At 40.9% G+C, this 22,004-nt stretch overlaps 2 protein-coding genes across 2 annotated transcripts in view; both read left to right on the forward strand.

Moving 5' to 3' along the window:
- LOC105736367 (uncharacterized) overlaps positions 1-22,004 on the forward strand; it is a 189,004-nt gene that overhangs the window by 8,064 nt on the left and 158,936 nt on the right. The gene's annotated exons all lie outside the window — the stretch shown is intronic.
- The window catches only part of sano (CABIT domain-containing protein serrano), a 165,979-nt gene continuing 158,936 nt past the window's right edge, over positions 14,962-22,004 (forward strand). The window contains exon 1 of the mRNA XM_003696375.4: positions 14,962-15,039. The gene's annotated coding sequence lies outside the window, so the exon portion shown is untranslated. The remainder of the gene's footprint in view (positions 15,040-22,004) is intronic.

Below are 22,004 nucleotides of genomic sequence, written 5' to 3' on the forward strand. Positions count from 1 at the left end.
TAGAGATGTTTGGATGTTGTAATATCCTTAGAATAGTGAATAGTGAATAATGCATGTAGAATAGTGAATCGAAACGTTTGGATTTTGTGAATCAGATACGAAATATTTGGACGTTTGAACGTGTGGATGAGGAATGTCTGGACAATGAGACGTTTGGATGTTGTAATATCTTTAGAATAGTGAATAGTGAATAATGCATGTAGAATAGTGAATCGAAACGTTTGGATTTTGTGAATCAGATACGAAATATTTGGACGTTTGAATGTATGGATGAGGAATGTCTAGAGATGTTTGGATGTTGTAATATCCTTAGAATAGTGAATAGTGCATATAGAATAGTGAATCGAAAGGTTTGAACGTTTGAATGTCTGGGCAATGAGATGTTTGGATGTTGTAATATCCTTAGAATAATGAATATAGAATAGTGAATCGAAAGATTTGGACGTTTGAATGTCTGGGCAGTGAGATGTTTGGATGTTGAACATCTTTGCATGTTAGAACGTAGAATAGTGAATCGAAACGTTTGGATTTTGTGAATCAGATACGAAATATTTGGACGTTTGAACGTGTGGATGAGGAATGTCTAGAGATGTTTGGATGTTGTAATATCCTTAGAATAGTGAATAGTGCATATAGAATAGTGAATCGAAAGGTTTGAACGTTTGAATGTCTGGGCAATGAGATGTTTGGATGTTGTAATATCCTTAGAATAGTGAATATAGAATAGTGAATCGAAAGATTTGGACGTTTGAATGTCTGGGCAATGAGATGTTTGGATGTTGTAATATCCTTAGAATAATGAATATAGAATAGTGAATCGAAAGATTTGGACGTTTGAATGTCTGGGCAGTGAGATGTTTGGATGTTGAACATCTTTGCATGTTAGAACGTAGAATAGTGAATCGAAACGTTTGGATTTTGTGAATCAGATACGAAATATTTGGACGTTTGAACGTGTGGATGAGGAATGTCTAGAGATGTTTGGATGTTGTAATATCCTTAGAATAGTGAATAGTGCATATAGAATAGTGAATCGAAAGGTTTGAACGTTTGAATGTCTGGGCAATGAGATGTTTGGATGTTGTAATATCCTTAGAATAGTGAATATAGAATAGTGAATCGAAAGATTTGGACGTTTGAATGTCTGGGCAGTGAGATGTTTGGATGTTGAACATCTTTGCACATTAGAACGTAGAATAGTGAATCGAAACGTTTGGATTTTGTGAATCAGATACGAAATATTTGGACGTTTGAACGTGTGGATGAGGAATGTCTAGAGATGTTTGGATGTTGTAATATCCTTAGAATAGTGAATATAGAATAGTGAATCGAAAGATTTGGACGTTTGAATGTCTGGACAATGGGATGTTTGGATGTTGTAATATCCTTAGAATAATGAATAGTGAACAGTGGATGTAGAATAGTGAATCGAAAGGATTTTGTGAATCAGATACGAAATATTTGTATAACGAAATGGACGTCTGGACAATGAGACGTTTGGATGTCGCAATATCCTTGCACATTAGAACGAATAGCAAAAATTTTGATGAAATAGCGAATTGTCTCGACAATAATTCTCTCATTCCTACAAACACTATGTTTTATAAATATTTGTGAATCAGATTAAATATTTGGATAACGAAATGTCTCTTCTTGATATCCTCCACCAATAGTGAAACCTCTCTCTAATAATCCTCCGATTCCGATAAATGTTCGTTTTGCGAATCAGATACGTACAAAGCAGTAATTTCCATTGAAACAGCGATTTCGATCCAAAAGCCAGACGTTTGAATAATTATACATATATGACGCATCGAATCGGCTGAAATCGGCTTAAATCGGATTAAAGAGAAAGGATCCCGAATGTCACGAATATTGCGGTATCAAAAGGATTCACGACGTGTCAAGGTTGGGAATGCGGATATACATTCCCTCTCGAAAAAAAGCTTTCGACACGTTTTCGCGATAAGTCGAGCTTTCTACACGCATAGCATCGACAGGGAAAGTAGTCGCAGCACAATCGGCCACGCATTACAAGCGCGTGCGAGTAAAATCGAGAGCAAAGTTACTCCAGTGTCCATTGATATTACATAAATCTGGTGAAACGGGACCTCCTATCGGGATCCTATCGCAACCGGGTGGACGTGAACCGATTTAAAAAGGAAAAGAGGAGAGAAAAAAAGAGAGAGAGAGAGAGAGGGACCTGTTGCTTTCATTCCGGTTTGATAGACGCGCAACATCCTCATTCAATTATTCTTTTCTTCGCTGCTGGGCCCGTTATTCATTTAGCTCGCCTGTTCACCGATCGATCTTCTTAGGCCATATCGATAAGATATGGGGGCCTGGTTTAGATAGAGGGGAGGAAGAAAGGAAATTCATTTTGTTTCGCGTGATTTCTACAATTTCGTTTGGAAAAGTCGAGAAAGGTACTGTTTTTAAAAGTATGGACAAAGGCGAATAGTTTTAAATTCGAGAGTAGAACGGTACTCATCTTGTGGAACAAAGAAATATTCTTTTTTCCCCCTTTTTTTTTGGATCTGGGATCTGGATTCACTCTTTCCCCATTTTGAAAGAAAGTTTCTATCGAAATCCATTGTGAATCAAATGTCGAAATCTGTAAAATTTATTCTCGAATCTCATCCACGTAAATTTGGCGAAGAAATCGGGGAGATCCAAGATTCTAAGAAGCCTCTTACTTGAAATCTATAAAATTTATTCTTGAATATCTCCTCCTCGATCACTATAAAATTTATCTACTAAATTTGGCGAAGAAATCGAAGAGATTTCAAGAAACTCTTTACTCGAAATCTGTAGAACTTATTCTCGAATCACATCCATGCAAATTCGGCGAAGAAATCGAAGAGGTCCAAGATTCGAGGAAGCCTTTTACTCAAAATCTACAGAACTTATTCTCGAATACCTCAATATCAATCACATCCACGCAAATTCGACGAAGAAATCGAAGAGATCGAAAATTCCAAAAAACCTTTTACTCGAACATCCACGTAAACTCGGTGAAGAAATCGAAGAGATCCAAGATTTCAAGAAATCCTTTACTCAAAATCTACAGAACTTATTCTCGAATACCTCAATATCAATCATATCCACGAAAATTCAACGAAGAGATCCAAAATTTCGAGAAATTCTTTACTCGAACATCCACGTAAACTCGGCGAAGAAATCGAAGAGATCCAAGATTTCAAGAAATCCTTTACTCAAAATCTACAGAACTTATTCTCGAATACCTCAATATCAATCACATCCACGCAAATTCGACGAAGAAATCGAAGAGATCGAAAATTCCAAAAAACCTTTTACTCGAACATCCACGTAAACTCGGTGAAGAAATCGAAAAGATCCAAGATTTCAAGAAATCCTTTACTCAAAATCTACAGAACTTATTCTCGAATACCTCAATATCAATCACATCCACGAAAATTCAACGAAGAGATCCAAAATTTCGAGAAATTCTTTACTCGAACATCCACGTAAACTCGGCGAAGAAATCGAAGAGATCCAAGATTTCAAGAAATTCTTTACTCAAAATCTACAGAATTTATTCTCGAATACCTCTTTCTCAATCACATCTACGCAAATTAAACGAAGAAATCGAAGAGATCCAAAACTCGGTGAAGAAATCGAAGAGATCCAAGATTCGAAGAAGCCTTTTACTCAAAATCTACAGAATTTATTCTCGAATATCTCTTTCTCAATCACGTCCACGCAAATTAAACGAAGAAATCGAAGAGATCCAAAACTCGGTGAAGAAATCGAAGAGATCCAAGATTCGAAGAAGTCCTCTCCTCGAAATCCATAGAACTTATTCTCCTCCTCGAATCACATTCACTCGGCGAGGAAATCGAAGAGATCCAAGATTCGAAGAAGCCTTTTACTCATCCACGCAAATTCGACGAAGAAATCGAAGGGATCGAAAATTCCAAGAAACCTTTTACTCGAACATCCACGTAAACTCGGCGAAGAAATCGAAGAGATCCAAGATTCGAAGAAGTCTTTTACTCATCCACGCAAATTCGACGAAGAAATCGAAGGGATCGAAAAGATTCGGAGGAGCCCTTTCGAAATGCCTACGAGGCGTCCCTTCCCCGCGACGATGATCCGCGAATCGCGTCCTTGTTCCGTCCAAGGCAATTTAATCGAGGCCAAGATTTATTTATCGTCGTCGTCGTAACAAACCGGCAGGCTTCCACCACCGCCAACGGTCAATGCCAATCAATGACTCGGCTTTATTGGACAATTCTGCCTTGGGGGGATATTAAATGTTGCTCCCCTCCTCCTAAAAGAAGAGGCAGGATGGAAGGAGTCGCGGCGGCCAACGCTTCGCTTCCGGAGCCGTGACTTCTGTCGGCCTCTGTAATTACTAATTACAGAGGTACGCCAACAATATGGTGCCCGGTGGGGAGGGGAACAGAGATCGATGGGACGTCGATGACCCGTGTGTATTTTTTTCCCTCCCCACCCGCGACTCGAGCAACGCTCCAGCCTGTCAGTTAGGCGCGGTTACGAGGCGCATCGGCTGCGAAATTAACACTTAAGAAGGGACGAGAGGGGATTTTTTAAATTTCTGCTAAGAAATCGGAAGGATTTGCGAAGAATTTCAATCTCGATTTCACGACGATTCGAGAGAGAGTCCTGTAGAAATTGGCCTGGAAACGGCGTTAAAAACGCGATTAATATAACGAATCGTTGCTTCACTCGTATATAATAGCAGATATTGGTAAATTATATGGGGGGATCGAGAAACCTGTTACGTACGCTAATATCAGCGTACCCCTAGTGTTCCAAAAATAGCACGTTGCTCAGTTATATATATATATATGTATACACGCGTATCCGCACTTGTGAGTTTCGTTTTTCTACAACGGTGAATATTCCGAGTGGAAAGCACGACGCCTGTCGTTTCCTATCATCGCAGGCAGCGTAGATTGCGTGACGCTGCGCTCCTACCGCGTTTGATTATCAATGATGTTCCTCTGATTGAAATGGCTTTATCGCCGATCATCCGCCGTTCGTTTCGCGGGAAAAAATATTGATAAAAGAAGAATCGTAAAGGGAGATCCATTGGCTTCCATCCATCCACTTATCTTTCCATCCTTGTTATTTTTTTCTCGTAGCGCCGACCGAGATAACGCAAACAACGCACCCGTGTAATTCATCGAGGCGACGTTACGAAAAGAGGAAGAAGAGTGGAGAGTGGTGGCGATCTCTGGTATTATTTATTTACGATATCGAGTCGTTCGTGGATAAACTGTTTTTCTTTAATACCCTTTCGCTTCAAAAATGTGCCGAGAGAAAGATCGTCAGTGGCCGCTCCTTCGTTGCAACTCGAATTTGCTTTGACGGTGGAAAAAAAAAAAAAAAATTGATAATAAGAACGAAATCTGATATCGCTCGTCACATCGTACGGTACTTATGCAGAGCGAAAGAGTTGATTAAATGTAGCGATGAGATTTGGAATAAAGCGTGACGACGGATGTCTAATGTTTGCGTTAATTCCTTGCACTCGTATGTCGTTATCCTACGTTTCATCGTTATAAATACGTATATTTACATTGGTATTACGATCTAGAGACTCTTGTTACGATGTTTTCTTTTAATAGTTTCTGCTTAAATGTGTGTATAAAATGAAATAAATGAAAGATAATAAAGATAATAAAAGATATATATATATAGATCTTCACTGATTAATATAATTGTTTTTCTATTAAAAGTTAATTCAACGTAATATAATATCTAGAAAAGTGAGTTTCATTTTGATCGAATAAAAATTTCGAGTTGATCGATAATCTTCTTAAATATAAATACGAGTGCAAAGGGTTACACTTCCGCTCTCGATTTCCATTGGAATTTAGATTAAGACTGGGGCAAAGAGCCAACAATCTCGTTACAATAATTGACGTTGCGATTATTTATCGAATATTTCTTTTACGAATTTTGCAAATACCGAGAACGGAAAATTGAGATCGACGGATAAACGGTGTGAACTTAATCACAAAATTTCTCTCTCGATGAATTTTCGAACGATTTTCGCGTTTAAAAGCCCGTCTCGAAGATCGAAATCTCGTTCGACTATCTCGTCCCCTAATCACCCTCGAGCTTCTCAACAACTTGTGGTAATAAGTTGCAAAATGTAAAACGCAAGAATCTCGTTAGAGATCAGCCGCGCGTGTTATCGTTAAACAAATTTCCGCGGGGGGGAAAAAAGAGGAGGAGGAGCGGAGAAAAGCGACGAGGACGTGGACGAGGCCGATGATGGATGTCGATGCTTTAATTTCTTGCAACGGTATTCCCGTAAATAAATAAATAAATAAATATACATATTTATACATCGTTCGATCGATACAGATCGATACTCGTGCAGAATCCACGCGTGTCACAGGTATATGGAGAATAGAGTCCTCCTCTGGATAGAATTTCCGTGGATCCGTTTATCATTTCCCGCTCGAATCGACGCAATTTCGCCTCGTGTGACGCGCAGCCACCTGTTGAACGGCGCCGATACCTCGTCCATCCCTCTTTTTCCACCCGTTTGAGGGAAAGGCCGATTCGAGGAGCGGAATTTCAGCGGCTCTTGAAAATAATTTATATTTGTGCGATCGCCAGGGAGCTTTTATGAGCTTCTTCCGCCACTTTTCAGGTTTATGTTCGACAAGAAGAGATTTTAAACGACTGGTTTCTTTTTAGGACAATCTTATTATTCGGATATCGATACTTCCATATCTCGGCCTGGATAAAAATGGATCATAATTTGATAGTCAAACCCGTAGAAATTCAATTGGATCTGCTCCAATTTTTTAGAAAATAATATAGTTTTTAGTTCATAAAACATTTTTTTAGCCGAAACGAACGAAACATTGCGAGCTGTAAATCAAAATGGATAAAAATAGGCTGTATTTTGATATCCAAACTCGTAGAAATTCAATTGGATCTGCTCCAATTTTTTAGAAAATAATATAGTTTTTAGTTCATAAAGTATTTTTTTTTTTTTGGTCAAAATGAACGAAACATTGCGAGTCATAAATCGAGATGGATAAAAATGGATCATAATTTGATAGTCAAACTCGTAGAAATTCAATTGGATCTGCTCCAATTTTTTAAAAAATAATATAGTTTTTGGTTCATAAAGTATTTTTTTTTGGTTAAAATGAACGAAACATTGCGAGCTATAAATCGAAATGGATAGAAATAGGCTGTATTTTGATATCCAAACTCGTAGAAATTCAATTGGATCTGCTCCAATTTTTTAAAAAATAATATAGTTTTTGGTTCATAAAGTATTTTTTTTTGGTTAAAATGAACGAAACATTGCGAGCTATAAATCGAAATGGATAGAAATAGGCTGTATTTTGATATCCAAACTCGTAGAAATTCAATTGGATCTGCTCCAATTTTTTAAAAAATAATATAGTTTTTGGTTCATAAAGTATTTTTTTTTGGTTAAAATGAACGAAACATTGCGAGCTATAAATCGAAATGGATAGAAATAGGCTGTATTTTGATATCCAAACTCGTAGAAATTCAATTGGATCTGCTCCAATTTTTTAAAAAATAATATATTTTTTGGTTCATAAAGTATTTTTTTTTTTGTTAAAATGAACGAAACATTGCGAGCTGTAAATCGAAATGGATAAAAATGAGTCGTATTTTGATATCCAAACCCGTAGAAATTCAATTGGATCTGCTCCAATTTTTTAAAAAATAATATATTTTTTGGTTCATAAAGTATTTTTTTTTTTGGTCAAAATGAACGAAACATTGCGAGTCATAAATCGAGATGGATAAAAATGGACCACAATTTGATATTCAAACTCGTAGAAATTGGATCTGCTCCAATTTTTTAAAAAATAATACAGTTTTTAGTTCATAAAACATTTTTTCACCCGAAACGAACGAAACATTGGCGTAAATCGTAAAACCATGATTAGAAAAGAGCCATTATAAAGAGCAGCCAATAGCAAGGTACATTTCTTTTTTTCCATCGAAGAGAGATTGATTATAAGATTACAAGATTGCTCAGGAATCTATTTATAAATTTATATCTTAAGAAAATCAAGCATAAACAAATATCATCTCCTTTCGAATTGCCGCATCAAATCCAACGATACCCAAGAGTCATCGTTATGAAGCTGAGCAGAGGATTTGAAACTCGCGCCCCAAATTGGAAATTCCGTTCGATGAAAAGCGTAAAATAGCGGGATCTGGACCCAACACTTGATCGGCACGGTTCCACGGTTGCGGAATCGCACACAATCAGATATACGCGGATGCGTCCCCTTCTTCCTCCTCCCCTCCCTCGCCTCGACCAACATTCATACATCTAACATTCATACATCTTCCGCGGTGAAAATTATGCGAGGCTGGATCTGCTGGTAGGGGACCGGCAGGCGTAGCGTCGGTCGGGATGGGTCGGTTCTCCTCTTCGATCACGTTTAAAAGAAATCCTGCCAAGGAGGCGGAAAAAAAAATAGACGGGGATGGAAACGATACGGATCGAACGAACGAAGAGCTCGCTTTTATTTCGAAAGATGAATAACAGTTTCGTCGTTTGAGAGAAACAACGTCGCGAGACGAGTTTGATCGATTCCTCGAATCTCGATAATTATCGATCACGTATACCTGGAATCACGATATCACTGATTCTTTTCCTTTTTTTCTCTTCCCTTACAATCCGAAATAATCGAGGAAACGGATTCCTTATCTCGTTTATCGCCGCGATATAACAGAATTTGCGCAACTATATCGTATCTGTCGCGTGTGATTAGAGAAGATATTAATCACAAAAAGAAAAAAGAGAGGGGAAAAAAGGGAAATAGTTGAGTTGAAAAACGTCGAGAAGTCGTTATATATCGATAAATATCGTCGCTTGTTCGAGAGGAATAGCTGTTCGAATCTGTTGAAAATCTCGTTTTGGCCGAATAATAATAAACGCTGTTTCCTTCCTATCGAAACAGCGTAAATACGTTTCCTTTGTTACCATTCAATGGGGTTGTCCAAGCGCTTTGGATAACGCGACATTCCTCACCGATATCGAGCTAATTTAGCCGGGTCACGGGTCCTGGTGATTTCGAGAGGAGAGGGAGGATCACGGGTGGACGAGGAAGAGGAAGGAAGTTTTATTGTCCGCCGCGTAATATCGCCGCTGCGAGAAACACGATTTCCTTTGAGCCGCTACCTTTCGAGCAACAGAACGCTGTTAATATATCGAGAGAACGAGCTACATGACAAACAGGTTTCTCGTGGCGTTGTACACTGTTAGGAAGCCATTGAAGCGAGCGGTGCCAAGTTTCTGTGGCAGGTGATAACGCGAAACCGAAGATTTTATCGTGGAGACGTCGCGAATTCACCCCCCCCCTCCCTCCTCCTTTCTCTCATGCGATCGATCCCTTTCAATCTCGAAGAAAATTAAAAATCTCCAACGATTTTTTAAAATTTATCCCCGCAACTTGCCTCATCTTATTATCCATTTAATAATTCTGAAACAGAATTGGAAAAGTTGATGTCTCTCGAGGAGGATTCGACGCTTAATGAAAAGAAGAACCGTCGAAAAATAACGGTCGAAGATCTACGAAGTTTCTTTTCTTCGGGAGATTTCGCGTTTCGGTAAGCAGGGAAGGCGAATATTGGAGGGGGAGCGCGGTTTATTTAAATTTCCATTGCTATTTATGGGTCAGAATGCCAAGGCCATGCCATGCGGCAGGGGATCGGGTTGTTCGCTCGGTGTGGAAGCGGAGGATGAAACGGAATTACTATTCTAATTGGCAGCATGAATTAACCATACGTCGGCCGGGGCGGCGAAGAAGTTGAAGGCGGAGGCCGCGCGCGGATCACGTGGGTACGAAAGAAAATTGCAAACACGATTAACCGCAATTACGGTAATGACGACGCTAAAGATCAGATATAGGCGGAATGGTTGGCCGGCACACGCGCGCATGCGCGAGCGAACACACGCGCATGCGCGTGTACGTACACCGTGTCGGTTGGAAAAACACGGAGACCATAACGGGATCAAAATCGATGCGCGTAAGTTCTAACAGCGGCCTAAAAGTGGCGCAACGTGGCAAGGACCGCAGCCGTGAGACCGACGGGCAAAATTTAATAGTTGATTTTCGTTAATTTATTCGAAAGGTATAATAACGATTGGAAATAATTGTAAATGGCCGAGAAAAGTATGTCGATTATAACTAAGCTAATGTTGTTGGAGCATTTTAACTCCGAGTAACTTTGCTCGAAATTTTCAACTTACTTTTCCAATGGCGTATTCTTTCTCGCTTGATTATGAATCCGATTGAGGTTAGAAAATTATTTCAAATTGTTATTCGAAGCATTGAATAAGCGAAATATAACACAGTTACGAATCCGTTGATACCCGATTGAGAAAGATTTTGAAAAAAATCATCGGTAAGTTAGATTAGATCTAATTTCTATCTATGGTAGAAATAAATACGCGATTCTTGTTATCAATCCTCGATCTTAATTTACCGTAGCATTTACGCGACAATTTGCATACCAATAAACGCGATAAATTTCGCTTATTACGATTCAAAAAGGAAAAAATCGATATTATGAAAATTATATATGTAAAAACGCTTCGTTCCAATCCCTACCGTATCGAATCTTCTCACCGTTTCTATCCCATACCAAACTCGTTTCGAGAGATAATCTCTATTTAAGAATTCGTGTCGATCGGTTACAATTTGATACAAGATGTTGGCCGATCTACAACGTATTCCCCGATATGTTTTCGAGAAATTACGTATTCTCGAGGGGAGACGCGTGATAAAAGAAGCGACGAGGAGTTAATGAAGTGGAGACAAGGCATCCCGTGCTACTCGTAACCATAATCACGGTACGGATTTTTCCACACGGAGTGTAACAACTTCCAATTCATTTGTACGATTTTTACAAAAAGTTGGTATTTCCATCTTGGCCGTCTTTCTTTCTATCTCATCCGCGAGACACATTTACTTGGTTTCGTTTGGAAGGAGATCGCAATTACTCCGGAGTCCAAGATAGGATATTGCACGCGTAATTTATTCACCGTCCTTTTAACGACTCGAAACCCGGCCGGTTGAGCGCTCGTTTTCCGCTTAAATCGTCCGTCTCTGGATTTGCATCGATCGTGCAATTTTCACCAACAGGCCCACGTTATTGGCCAACATTAGGATGGACACCCAATCGCGTTATTAATTCCGACCAAGGATATCTTAACTGCGCGTAATTAAGCGGAGGAATCGAGCGTGTCGCTCGTCACCTCGTAACGAAAGATGATAAGAAATTGACGGGGAAATTAATGTTTCTCTCTATTTCCCCCCCCCCCCTCTTCTTTCTTACGTTCAATCCTGCGAGTGTTTTTAGCCGATCGCTCTAAAAAGAAAAAAAAAAGAGATATTTTACTAAAATCGAATCACGATACTGGACAATATAATATTTTATAAATTACAAAAAGCATACAAAGTGTATCAAAATTTATATTTAAAACTTTATCGCTATATTCAACATTTTGTTCAACGCGCCTCTTTCTCGAGGAAGAAGTAGAAGGCTCGTTTAGGGAAAAAAATATACTTTGAAAGAATGACTCGATAAGAAAAATAAAATGAAAATAAGTAACGTACGTTCTAATTCTAAATTATATTACCAAAGTGATATTCTATTTCAAAAGATTTTTTTATCGTGTTATTATTTATTTTACTTTTATTTTACTCGTATATAAGCCGCTATTTGAATAAAAATTAACACATGGTTCGCATTACTCGCAATTAAAAGAAGAAAAAAATGGAAAAAAAAAAATGGAGGAAGGGTATCGCGCTAAGGAAGGAAAAAATCGCTTGTCTCTTACGAAACTTCGAGGACGGAACAATTTATCACGAACGAATTACATGCAAGCTGAGCTAAGATTTAAGCGCACGATAGATAACCGTTCACCGAGAAAGAAAGAAAGAAAGAAAGAAAGAAAAAGAAAAAAACTTGTCGGTGCAAATTGTCGTGCGCCTGGATTCTAATTAAAACCCTGTTTCGAAAAGGTCGTTGTTTCGCCCGTTGAGGAGGAGTTGGTTGGCCAGCAGGCGAGGAACGGCCACGATATAATATACCGTTCGGTGTGTTTACACGCAGGCACGAAAATTGTAGGGAAAATGATGGTAGGGTAGGCGTAGGTATGCTCGGTCGGGGGCAGGTCGTGTCACAGAGGAGTCGGCATCCGCCACGCCTCCCTAACGATCGAAATTCATTTCCATAATTATCTCACGATCTTCGCCTCGTCTCGTCGTCGCACCGCGACGATAAACGCTTCGACCCAATTCGAAGACACGGGGTGTCTTATCGAGGCGTGCGAACCGAAGTTCGAGGTTAAATTCCGCGTAGATTATCGTAATGCACGTGTAATGTAAGTAGACGGGTTATTTTCTCAATGGGCTCGTGATTATTGCGTAATTAATCCGTTGCGGATTTCCACACGACGCGGATTACTACGCGAGCTCTCCTTCTTTATTCCAACTGGATTCCATTGTGCATCCAGGGTGTTGTTGTCGATGGCTCGAGAATCCTCGGTCCTTATATTTTCCACTTATTCCGTTTCGAACGCTTTACACACACCGGATTGTAAATTCTTAGAGCGGTTGATCGGCAATAAAGGCCGGGGAATGCGCGTGGATCGATGCAAAACAAATAAAGGGCGTTAAAAGCAAGCGAGAAAGGATCGGTGGAGGGCGAGAAAGGGAGGTTGCGGGCAATTAAAGTATCCGAGGAGGAGGAGGAGGAAGAAAAAAAAATAGGATTCTCATTAAGGAAGCCGGTTTCGACCAACTCGAAGAGAATTTCGCTACGTAGCCTGATATATTCGCGAAACGTGTCTTACATCGCAACGCTTTTCCACCTTGTCCACCGTGTTTCTCGTTTTAATTGTGCACGAGGGGGGAGGGGGAGAGCCGAACTCTCCTGGAATCCGCTGGCGTTCATTCGTTATTCCCTTGGCGGAAAAACAAGGAGGATTTACGCGGACACCCGCGCGGTATGGCGCACCTTGTGTGCGTGATCAATGTCTCACGTACATTTACATTTATCCGCCAACCCTCATGATTGCAAATGTACTGTTTAGCGTGTTGCTTCGCCGCGTATGGATCCTTCTTCCCTTTCTTTCCTTCCTTTTTTTCCTCTTTATCTCTTTTTCCTCTTTTTCCACCTCCCTTTCTTTCCACCATCTGATCTCCTCCGCCTCCGCTATTCAGAAACGTGGCACCGTACGTACGCGTATCATCAGCCATAATGTCGGTTTTTCATAACGGGCCCGGTAACACGGCTTTAAATCCTTGCCTCTTCGATCCATGGTCATGCGCATTAAATTCACCGAGGACGCGGGATTACTTATAATTAAACCTGCCGGGTAACGCGCGCGTCTCTCGTCGTGTATGCGTGTCTAAAGATCCTCGAAAGCGATCTTTTTTTTTCTCTTTTTCTCTCTCTCTCTCTTTCAACTCGGTCGGAATGGTTGTTTGCAGTATGTTACGTTTAAGATGCGGTAACGCACTCCCGTAACTTGTACATACTCCCGCGTGTTGCATCTTGCACGACAAATTAACGCGGAGGACGATACTGTAGGAAGATTCTTTTTCTTTACTTCGAAGATCGATTGAATAGATTGAAAGGTACAGGAATCGTTTGGATAAAATCGATAAAGATATTGGATTGCAAAATAGTTCTTGTTGAAATAAACAACATTGTTGTTTTTGAATATACAATATTCGATCGTTTATTATCTGTATAATTCGCTGGATTATGATTCGCGGAACGAACGATAGAGGGGGCTGGTGCGAACATCGATCACCGCGCCACGCGTTTTCGTACGTATCGAAAATTAGTTGGAATCGAAAAGTCGAGGGCGCGGTAACTGCGATTATCGCTCGCGGCTGTCGCGATTTTATTAGTGAACGCGTGTGCAAAACGTGAAACCAGTTTCTCTCCATAGGAAAGAAAGAGTCGATACAGATACGGGGCAATATTTCTACAAGGTAATACACTTAACGTAACGCGAAACGAAGCAGAAAAAAATAGGGTTGATGCAATAATGCCGCGTGACTTTTCGTCGTATGCCCCGTTGCCCTCGGTACTTACACTTCTATCCATCCCCGGCGTATCTCTTTCTCCGAGCAATGCTATCGATAATAGCGATCTAAACCTACCGTTTTCACAGAAGCGAACGTACGATCGAAGAAACGGTTGTACGATTAACGTTATTCTTGCCAAAAATTGCAACGCTATCGCTTCTCGAATTCCAGTGTGCGCACGCACACCACCGAGGTGCGCACATCGAAATGCGCACGTTCCGCGAGGCGGTATCAACGCGCGAACGCGGCCATAATGCACGCTCACGTAAGGTACAGCCGAGTTCTTCATTATCGTCAGGGGCCTAAATTGCGTGGGCGTACCTATACCTTCGTACACGTTACTTACCTTGATGTACTATACCTAGTACCTTGTACGCACACACTGTTACGATCGCGTAGGGACGCGCGTTCGTTGAATACGCGCACAAATCCGTAGCCACAGGTTCGAGTGGCGAACGGTGCCGAAGTTGGTCGAAGCCGGCCGAACGCCGCGAAGCCGGTTGTCGCGCTCCTCGCCAGATGCGATGTCGAGTCAGTATCGCGTCAGTCCTCCAGCGGAATTGGTCAGTGATCTGTGTCAGAGCAGGGCCAGTCGTCACTCTCCTTTTCTCTCCGCCGGTTATTTCGTCTTTTTCCCGACATTTTCCCGTCCGGCGCACATCGAAATACGAAACGGTGGTTTCACGTGATTTTCTCGTATTTGTCGCCTCGGCTCGCGAACGCATCCCCTTTTCGTGGTCTCGGGAACATACGCCCGGTATATCTACGTATACTTGTAGCAGTTAGATACGTATAGTACACATACAGTAATACAGTGCCATAGTGGAGTTACCAGTGGGGAAAACAAAAATTAGTTTGCAAGCGGACGTGCCTCACGGCGACCGTCGTTCACCACGTTCTGGATCGGAGGCAGTGGGAGCAGGTGAGTGGAAATTTTAGTTGGATATCCTTTTCGTAGCGACGTGTCCAATCGACCTTATGTCCCGGAGGGCCAGCTTGCTTCACCGGGTTTCTTGGAATTTTTGGCGAATTAATAGGGTAACGGAACGTCTCTCCATGTTCGATCGAGAAAACGGTTGATACGAGCTTGTCCGAGGCTGAGTGATTGTACGTCCTGGAGACCGATCGAGTGTTTTTACCACTCGATCTATTAAAGATCGTCGTACGGTAGATAGATTCGTAATTACACGGTTACACCGATATTAAATCCGGTTAAAAGAATTAAACCGATATCGGAGCGATTAAACGATTAAAAGTTTATTTATTTCATGATCGGAACGAATGGCGTCCCATTTCTGGAGACCAAGGTTATCATTCGCAATATAGACCATAGTTGAGCAACGCAATACGATTCGTACGATTATCGCTACCACAGTTTCCACGTTTCACGATTGGGATCGTTCCCGAAGAAAGGCACACGCTCCATTGTTTACAATGTCGAGTCGTCGTCGAAAAACGATAAAGAAAAAAAAAAAAAAAAAAAAAAAAGAACTTTCTTCGTAATCGTTGTGTTCGTCGTCTTCCACGAAACGTGCGGCAACCTTTTCGTTCATCGTGATTCATGTACATTTCATAGCGCCGACCCCTCCGTGTTCCCCTTCTGAGTTGATGGGCTCCGAAACATTCTATGCGCTCCATTTGTTAGCGTCATCTTAAAAAAATGGCGGTCAAAGGGGCAGAGACTTCTCCCACAAGATGATCGTAAATCGAGACTGGTAAGTCGTTCTTCTCTTCTTCGTCTCCCTTCTTCTTTTTGCCCTTTTTCTCGCCGATCCCTTACCGTTAGTGATTCGTCCTACGAACGGGGGAGCGTGTTGATCGCCGTCGAAATTTATACCCTTGAATGCCTGCATTCTAGAGTACCTGTGTTCTCGAATATCCGTGTTCTCTTCGATACCTTGATTCGCGAGTACATAAATTCTTCGGGTAGCCGAGTTTGCGAGTACTTAACTTTTCCAATACTAGTCTACGAATTGCCAATTTTTTTGGAAATATCGAGTACTTATTCGAATATTTTTCCACATATTTTGAATTCTTATTTCTCTTTATATCCGTTTGTATCCGCTTACTGCTTGAATTCTTTTATGCTTTTTTTAATAACTCTTGAAGATATTCAAATATTTAAGTATCCAATTTCCAAGATTTAATAGAAGAAAGTGGCTATATTCGCACGATCGAACGAGACGTATAATTTTGCTGTCTCATTATATCAACACGTTACAACTCTGTTGAATAATGTTGAATCGTCTCTTGCACCGATCAAAGACGAGCCTAATTATTATAGTAAATATATCGCGTCAAGCCATATTGTTCGATCCGTTACAACCCCGCTCGACGCGTTATTCCCATTTTTCTCGCTCGATCCACGCCCGATATTAGAATATCGCAATTACACGTTACTATTATTAACTGTTAATACTCGGACGAACTGGTTTGCAAATCCGGATCCTCGTAACGTTGCCTCCCTTGCGGTGCACCGCTCGAAGCGTGTCTCCGCCACGTAACGTATTCAAAATGCTATCTAACATAACATCTACATCCCTGTTTTCATACAAACTACACCTTCTCGATTTCGCGGATCCCTTTGAGCCAAGTTCGCGGACAATTTCACGCAACGCGTTTCCAACGTTGCTCCTCGCCAAGGGACGAATAAAAAAGAAAAAAACATTACATTATTTTTCATCAATCGCATATTTCGTTCGAATCCGATAATTCTTTCTTCCCTTCTCTTTTCTTTCTTCTTTTTAAATAACTCAATTCAACTATCCGCATTGTTCGAAGGCTATACGTGTCATTTCTTTTTTCTTTTTCAGAATTCTTTTCAGATATAGCAAAAAAAAAAGTAACAATCCACTCAATCGGAATCGTTCGTCGCTCCAAGGCTAAACGTATCATTTTCCCCCCCTTTTTTTCTTTTCCTTCCAGAATGCATTCTCTCTCTCTCTCTCTCTCCTTTCCTCCTTCGTTTCGAAACACCTCTTTCTTTCCACGAGCGATTTTCCCGCGGTTCCCCTCTCTTTGCTCGAAGCGGACAATGGCCCGCGAGGTTAAAATCGAATGTGTGTCACGTTCACCGGCCGCGTCGATTAGTAATCGGAGCGCGCGAGAGGCAATTACACTTGAAAAAGTCAATGTTACGCTGGAAGGTTTCGTACGGGTTGCGTAACCGCCTGTTCCGGGTTACGCCCGATTGTGTCGCTTCTTCCAACATTTCGATTCGCGCAATCCTCTTTCTTCGTGAGCACTTATACGACTCTTTTAAGCTCGGAATTTTAACATTTAAATTTTGGTCGAGCATTATGATTTTTTCGAGAGATCGATCTTTTTCAACGGAGATCGAGGTCTAGATACCAGAGTTATCGATCGAAAGATAAATTGCGGAATCGTGCCGTTTATCGTCTTAATTAAACCGATTGTTTTCGCACCACTTCTCCCGTGGCACGTATTAAACTTTTCTTCCAATCCTTGAGAAACAATTTATCCACGATAATATTATCACCGCGATAATATCTCGTTATCGTTTCATCTTATCTCCGTAAAAAATCTGTTGGCGCATCGTCGTGGCGTCATTATCTTAATCTTTTATAATCTCGTAGAAAAATCCTGGAAAATTTCATTCCTTAGAAGTTAATTCCCCGAGAAACAATTTTCGAAATTATTTAATGGAACTTAAGAAGCCTGTTCGAAAGAGGCGATCGCACAGAGGGAACACCATAACTCGCGATCACAGTTATGATCGCGCGAACGGATAGCCGCGACAATGGTGGAGATTGACGCGATGTCGCGATAGGTGGCGCACAATACGCCTTCCTTATCCGGCGTTATACGCGTAATTTACCAAGGTTATTTACTATACAATTAGATATCCCTTGCCATGTATTACCGCGGGTATACGCCGCATGGTAATGGGACCCGCGAGTCCCATCACCGCCGGTCCACAGAAATCCCAGAGTTTTTCCACCGCCGGCCTGGCGGCATAATACACGATACACACGGTGTAACGAGGTATGTAATGGGTAATAATGCGTAATGATATAATGCGTACATTCCGCGTATACGTACGTCTCTGCGTATAACAAACATTGTTAGCCGTGGACTCGCCGTAAAAGGGCGCTGCTGCCATTCCTTGCTGCCTCCCTTCATGACATCCCTCCCTCCCCACCTTGTTCTCGCCGTGGCTTCACTGTGGCACGCGCGCCAAACCCCGATATAACTCGTTGTCCGACGAGAAAAGTGTCGAATTTTATTCACGATATAGAGAGTAACGAGTCAAAGTCGGTCGAATACTAATTCCGCCGATTTTAACGCTAAACCTACCACGCGCGAGCTCAAATGAATTTCAAAATTACTGTATCGCCGTATGACTTTTTCTATGATGTTAGATTTTTCAATATTCACGACTTTCTCTATTGTTCACTTTACGAATCCAATTAGCTAAAATCTCTTTCTATATTCGTAATGTTTTTTTTGCATTTGGCCGCTCGTGGTAGGAATACGTGAAATGTGGGTAGGTTTAGTGTTAAGGAATGTTCGCGCGGTGCTTGATCCTCTTCGGGTGTCACAAGATCGTCGTTCCCTTTGTCGGTCGGTTGCAAAAGTAATTTCGTTTTCTTTCTTTCTCTCAAGGCGATCACGAATGACGATTGACGAGTTTCTCGAGTCGGGTTTCGTCAGATTCAATCGTGGCGCCGCGTCTTTGATTTTGAAAATTTTGACGCTGACGTTCTAAACGGAATCGAGCCAGTTTTTCCTGTATATAAATGAACCAATGAAGTGAAACCAACTCTCTATGGAACAACAACACGGTCTAGAACGAAGTTGGCCGTGGATGAAACGTTCGACTAGCGTGAGAAAACGAAGTTACTTCCAATCCAATATATATATACGGTAGAGATAGAGATGCAAAGTGCACATTATTCGAGACACGAGGATAAAAGAAAATTGGTGGGATATTTGTAAAGGAACACACGTATCTCGTATAAGTGTTACTCGTATGCCTTGGGACGAAAGGAAAAGGGAGGTTGGGCCAGCACGCTTTGATAATTAAACATTTCCACCGCGGCTCGAGATGTATCGGGAGATAAGCTCCTATCGATCTCCACGATACCGATTTACCCGATCATCACCCTCTTCCCGCTCCTTCTTCTTTTTTTTTTTTTTTTGATTCTTGGAGAAGAAGCGAATAATTTTCCATCTCGTTGTTTTCCTTTTCTCGAATTAAGAATACGCGAAGACGAGGCAATTGTTCGACGATTCTCTTTAAATATTGTTGTTGTTGCTTGCCTTCAAACTTCTCGTCTCAATAATCCGGATGGTTGACACCGGTGATTTCAACGCGCGCAAGGACACGGCCGCCGCTCGAAATGCCAGCCTCGTTTCTTTTCCCCCGATTCTTGTCGATCACCGCCAGACTGCGCTGCTGTCTCCTCTTTTTTCCTCCGAATTTTTACAAATCGCCTTATGCAATTTTATTGGATTAAGTTTCGAACAGATCTATCGGTACGCTCGATCGCGTGAGAAAGGGGCTGGTTTATCGATCGTCGAGTTTATCGATTACACCGATTCCGCGAAGGTGAGCAGGTCGGTTCTCAGCGTGTCGGTTTCGAAACGGAAAGGAATCGGTTTGGATCATCGGTTTTCAACCCGCTTCGCTTCCCCTCCTCGCGAGCTAATAAAACGAGGCTGAATAACTGCCTGGAGCAAGCAGGCTGATTAATTAGCCCCTTTCGAGCGGAAATCGAACGAGTTTGGAGGAGACGATCCTCTTTGATCGATCGATTTTCCGCTTCTCTGTCCATTTAGACGATTCGTTCTCAGTTTCGATACCCTTGGAACAATCCTTTCGTTTCGTTCGCTCACCGAATTTTCTTTCTTTCGTCGAAAGAATCTTTCGATTCGAAAGGCGAGAAAGGGTAGAAGAGAATTTACATTGTTAATTAAAATTCTGAAGAAGAGCACTCTACTTTTCTCTTCTTTAAACGGGAAAGAAATCGGTCGTAAACAGGAAGTGATTTTTTTCTCCCTTCCTTCTTTAAACGAAGATCTTTGATTTCGATCATCATTAAGACATATTTATAGCCGACGTTACGCTGCCGGGTAATTATGCCGATTGCACGCTAATTGGGATACCACGGATTCAGTTCGGTCCGCGGCAAGGAATATCGTCCAGGGACGAGTTTCGTGCAGAGAGAGAGAGAGAGAGAGCGCTTCCTTAATCACGCGCGATTAGATCTGAATCGTAAATTTGTCATCGCGCGACGCGTCTTGCAAACGATCTTCCCGGTGTACATCCTTTCAACCTCCTCGCGCGGATCGAGCAAACCTTTTCTAAACCGAATCGAGAAATTTCGACGAAAGCACGATTCGAATCTTCGTATTGAAGAATTGAAATTCATTTTTTCGACGAGAGAAACAAGGTAGAAGAAGAAATTTCTCGAACGATCGAGAAATGGAAACGAACATTTAACGAGGAAAAATAAGAAAAATATGTTTCTCTTTCGATGGAAGAATATAATTAATTATTATTTTTGCTCGAATTGAAAACTCGACGAAAGAAAAAAGATAGAAGAAGGAATTATGCAAGTCGAAGATAAAAGTCGAACGATCGAGAAATGGAAACGAACATTTAACGAGGAAAAATAAGAAAAATACGAATGTCTCTCTTTCGATGGAAGAATATAATTAATTAATATTTTTAATGCTCGAATTGAAAACTCGACGAAAGAAAAAAGATAGAAGAAGGAATTATGCAAGTCGAAGATAAAAGTCGAACGATCGAGAAATGGAAACGAACATTTAACGAGGAAAAATAAGAAAAATACGAATGTCTCTCTTTCGATGGAAGAATATAATTAATTATTATTTTTAATGCTCGAATTGAAAACTCGACGAAAGAAAAAAGATAGAAGAAGGAATTGTACAATTTGAAGACAAAAGTCGAACGATCGAGAAATGGAAACGAACATTTAACGAGGAAAAATAAGAAAAATACGAATGTCTCTCTTTCGATGGAAGAATATAATTAATTATTATTTTTAATGCTCGAATTGAAAACTCGACGAAAGAAAAAAGATAGAAGAAGGAATTATGCAAGTCGAAGACAAAAGTCGAACGATCGAGAAATGGAAACGAACATTTAACGAAGAAAAATGAGTTCTCTTCTCCGATGGAATAACGTAATGTGATAACTTATAAATTATATTCCTTTTGATGTTCGTAAATTAGAATTCATGAGAATTCGAATTCGTGAGAAAGAAGAAGGAATTGTACGAGGAAGACAAAAGTCGATTGATCGAGAAACGAAAATGACGATGTAGATGTAATTTAGACGAACGTTCTACGAAGAAAAATAAGAAAGAAAAAACGAAAATTCAGTGTCTCTCCTCCTCCGAATAAGACAACGTTTCAATTAAATACTCTTTAACTCAAATTGCGCACGAGAAGCATCGACGAAAGTTCGAGCGCGATTCGAATATTTTTGGAATCAATTTTTTCGAGAGAAAGATAGAAGAAGGGACATTCTACGAAGAAAAATAAAAAAGAATATCTCTCCTCCTTCCAATTAGATAGATACTCGTCAATCGTTATTTTTAATGCTCGAATCCAGCATCGTCGAATCCCTCGAAATTCATCAAAAGAGGAATTCAAAGATCTCTCTCTCTCTCTCGAAAGAGAGCTCATCGAACTGTGACCGGCGATGCGTTGCGACGCTTACCGACTTTCCACGCTAGAGTAATCGCAGCTATGGGCGGAATAAAACGATACGGACTCTCGTTTTCAAGCGAGTTATCCGAACATCTGTACTATCAGTTTCGAACATGGAGCGTCGATACTCCGCCATCCCTGAGCAGAGGGGGAAAAAGGATGAAATTCGATCCCTTGGGTTAC

The sequence above is a fragment of the Apis florea genome, unplaced genomic scaffold (genome assembly GCF_048593485.1).
Source record: "Apis florea isolate Af1SG1 unplaced genomic scaffold, ASM4859348v1 contig_2350_pilon, whole genome shotgun sequence".
Classification (NCBI taxonomy): domain Eukaryota; kingdom Metazoa; phylum Arthropoda; class Insecta; order Hymenoptera; family Apidae; genus Apis; species Apis florea.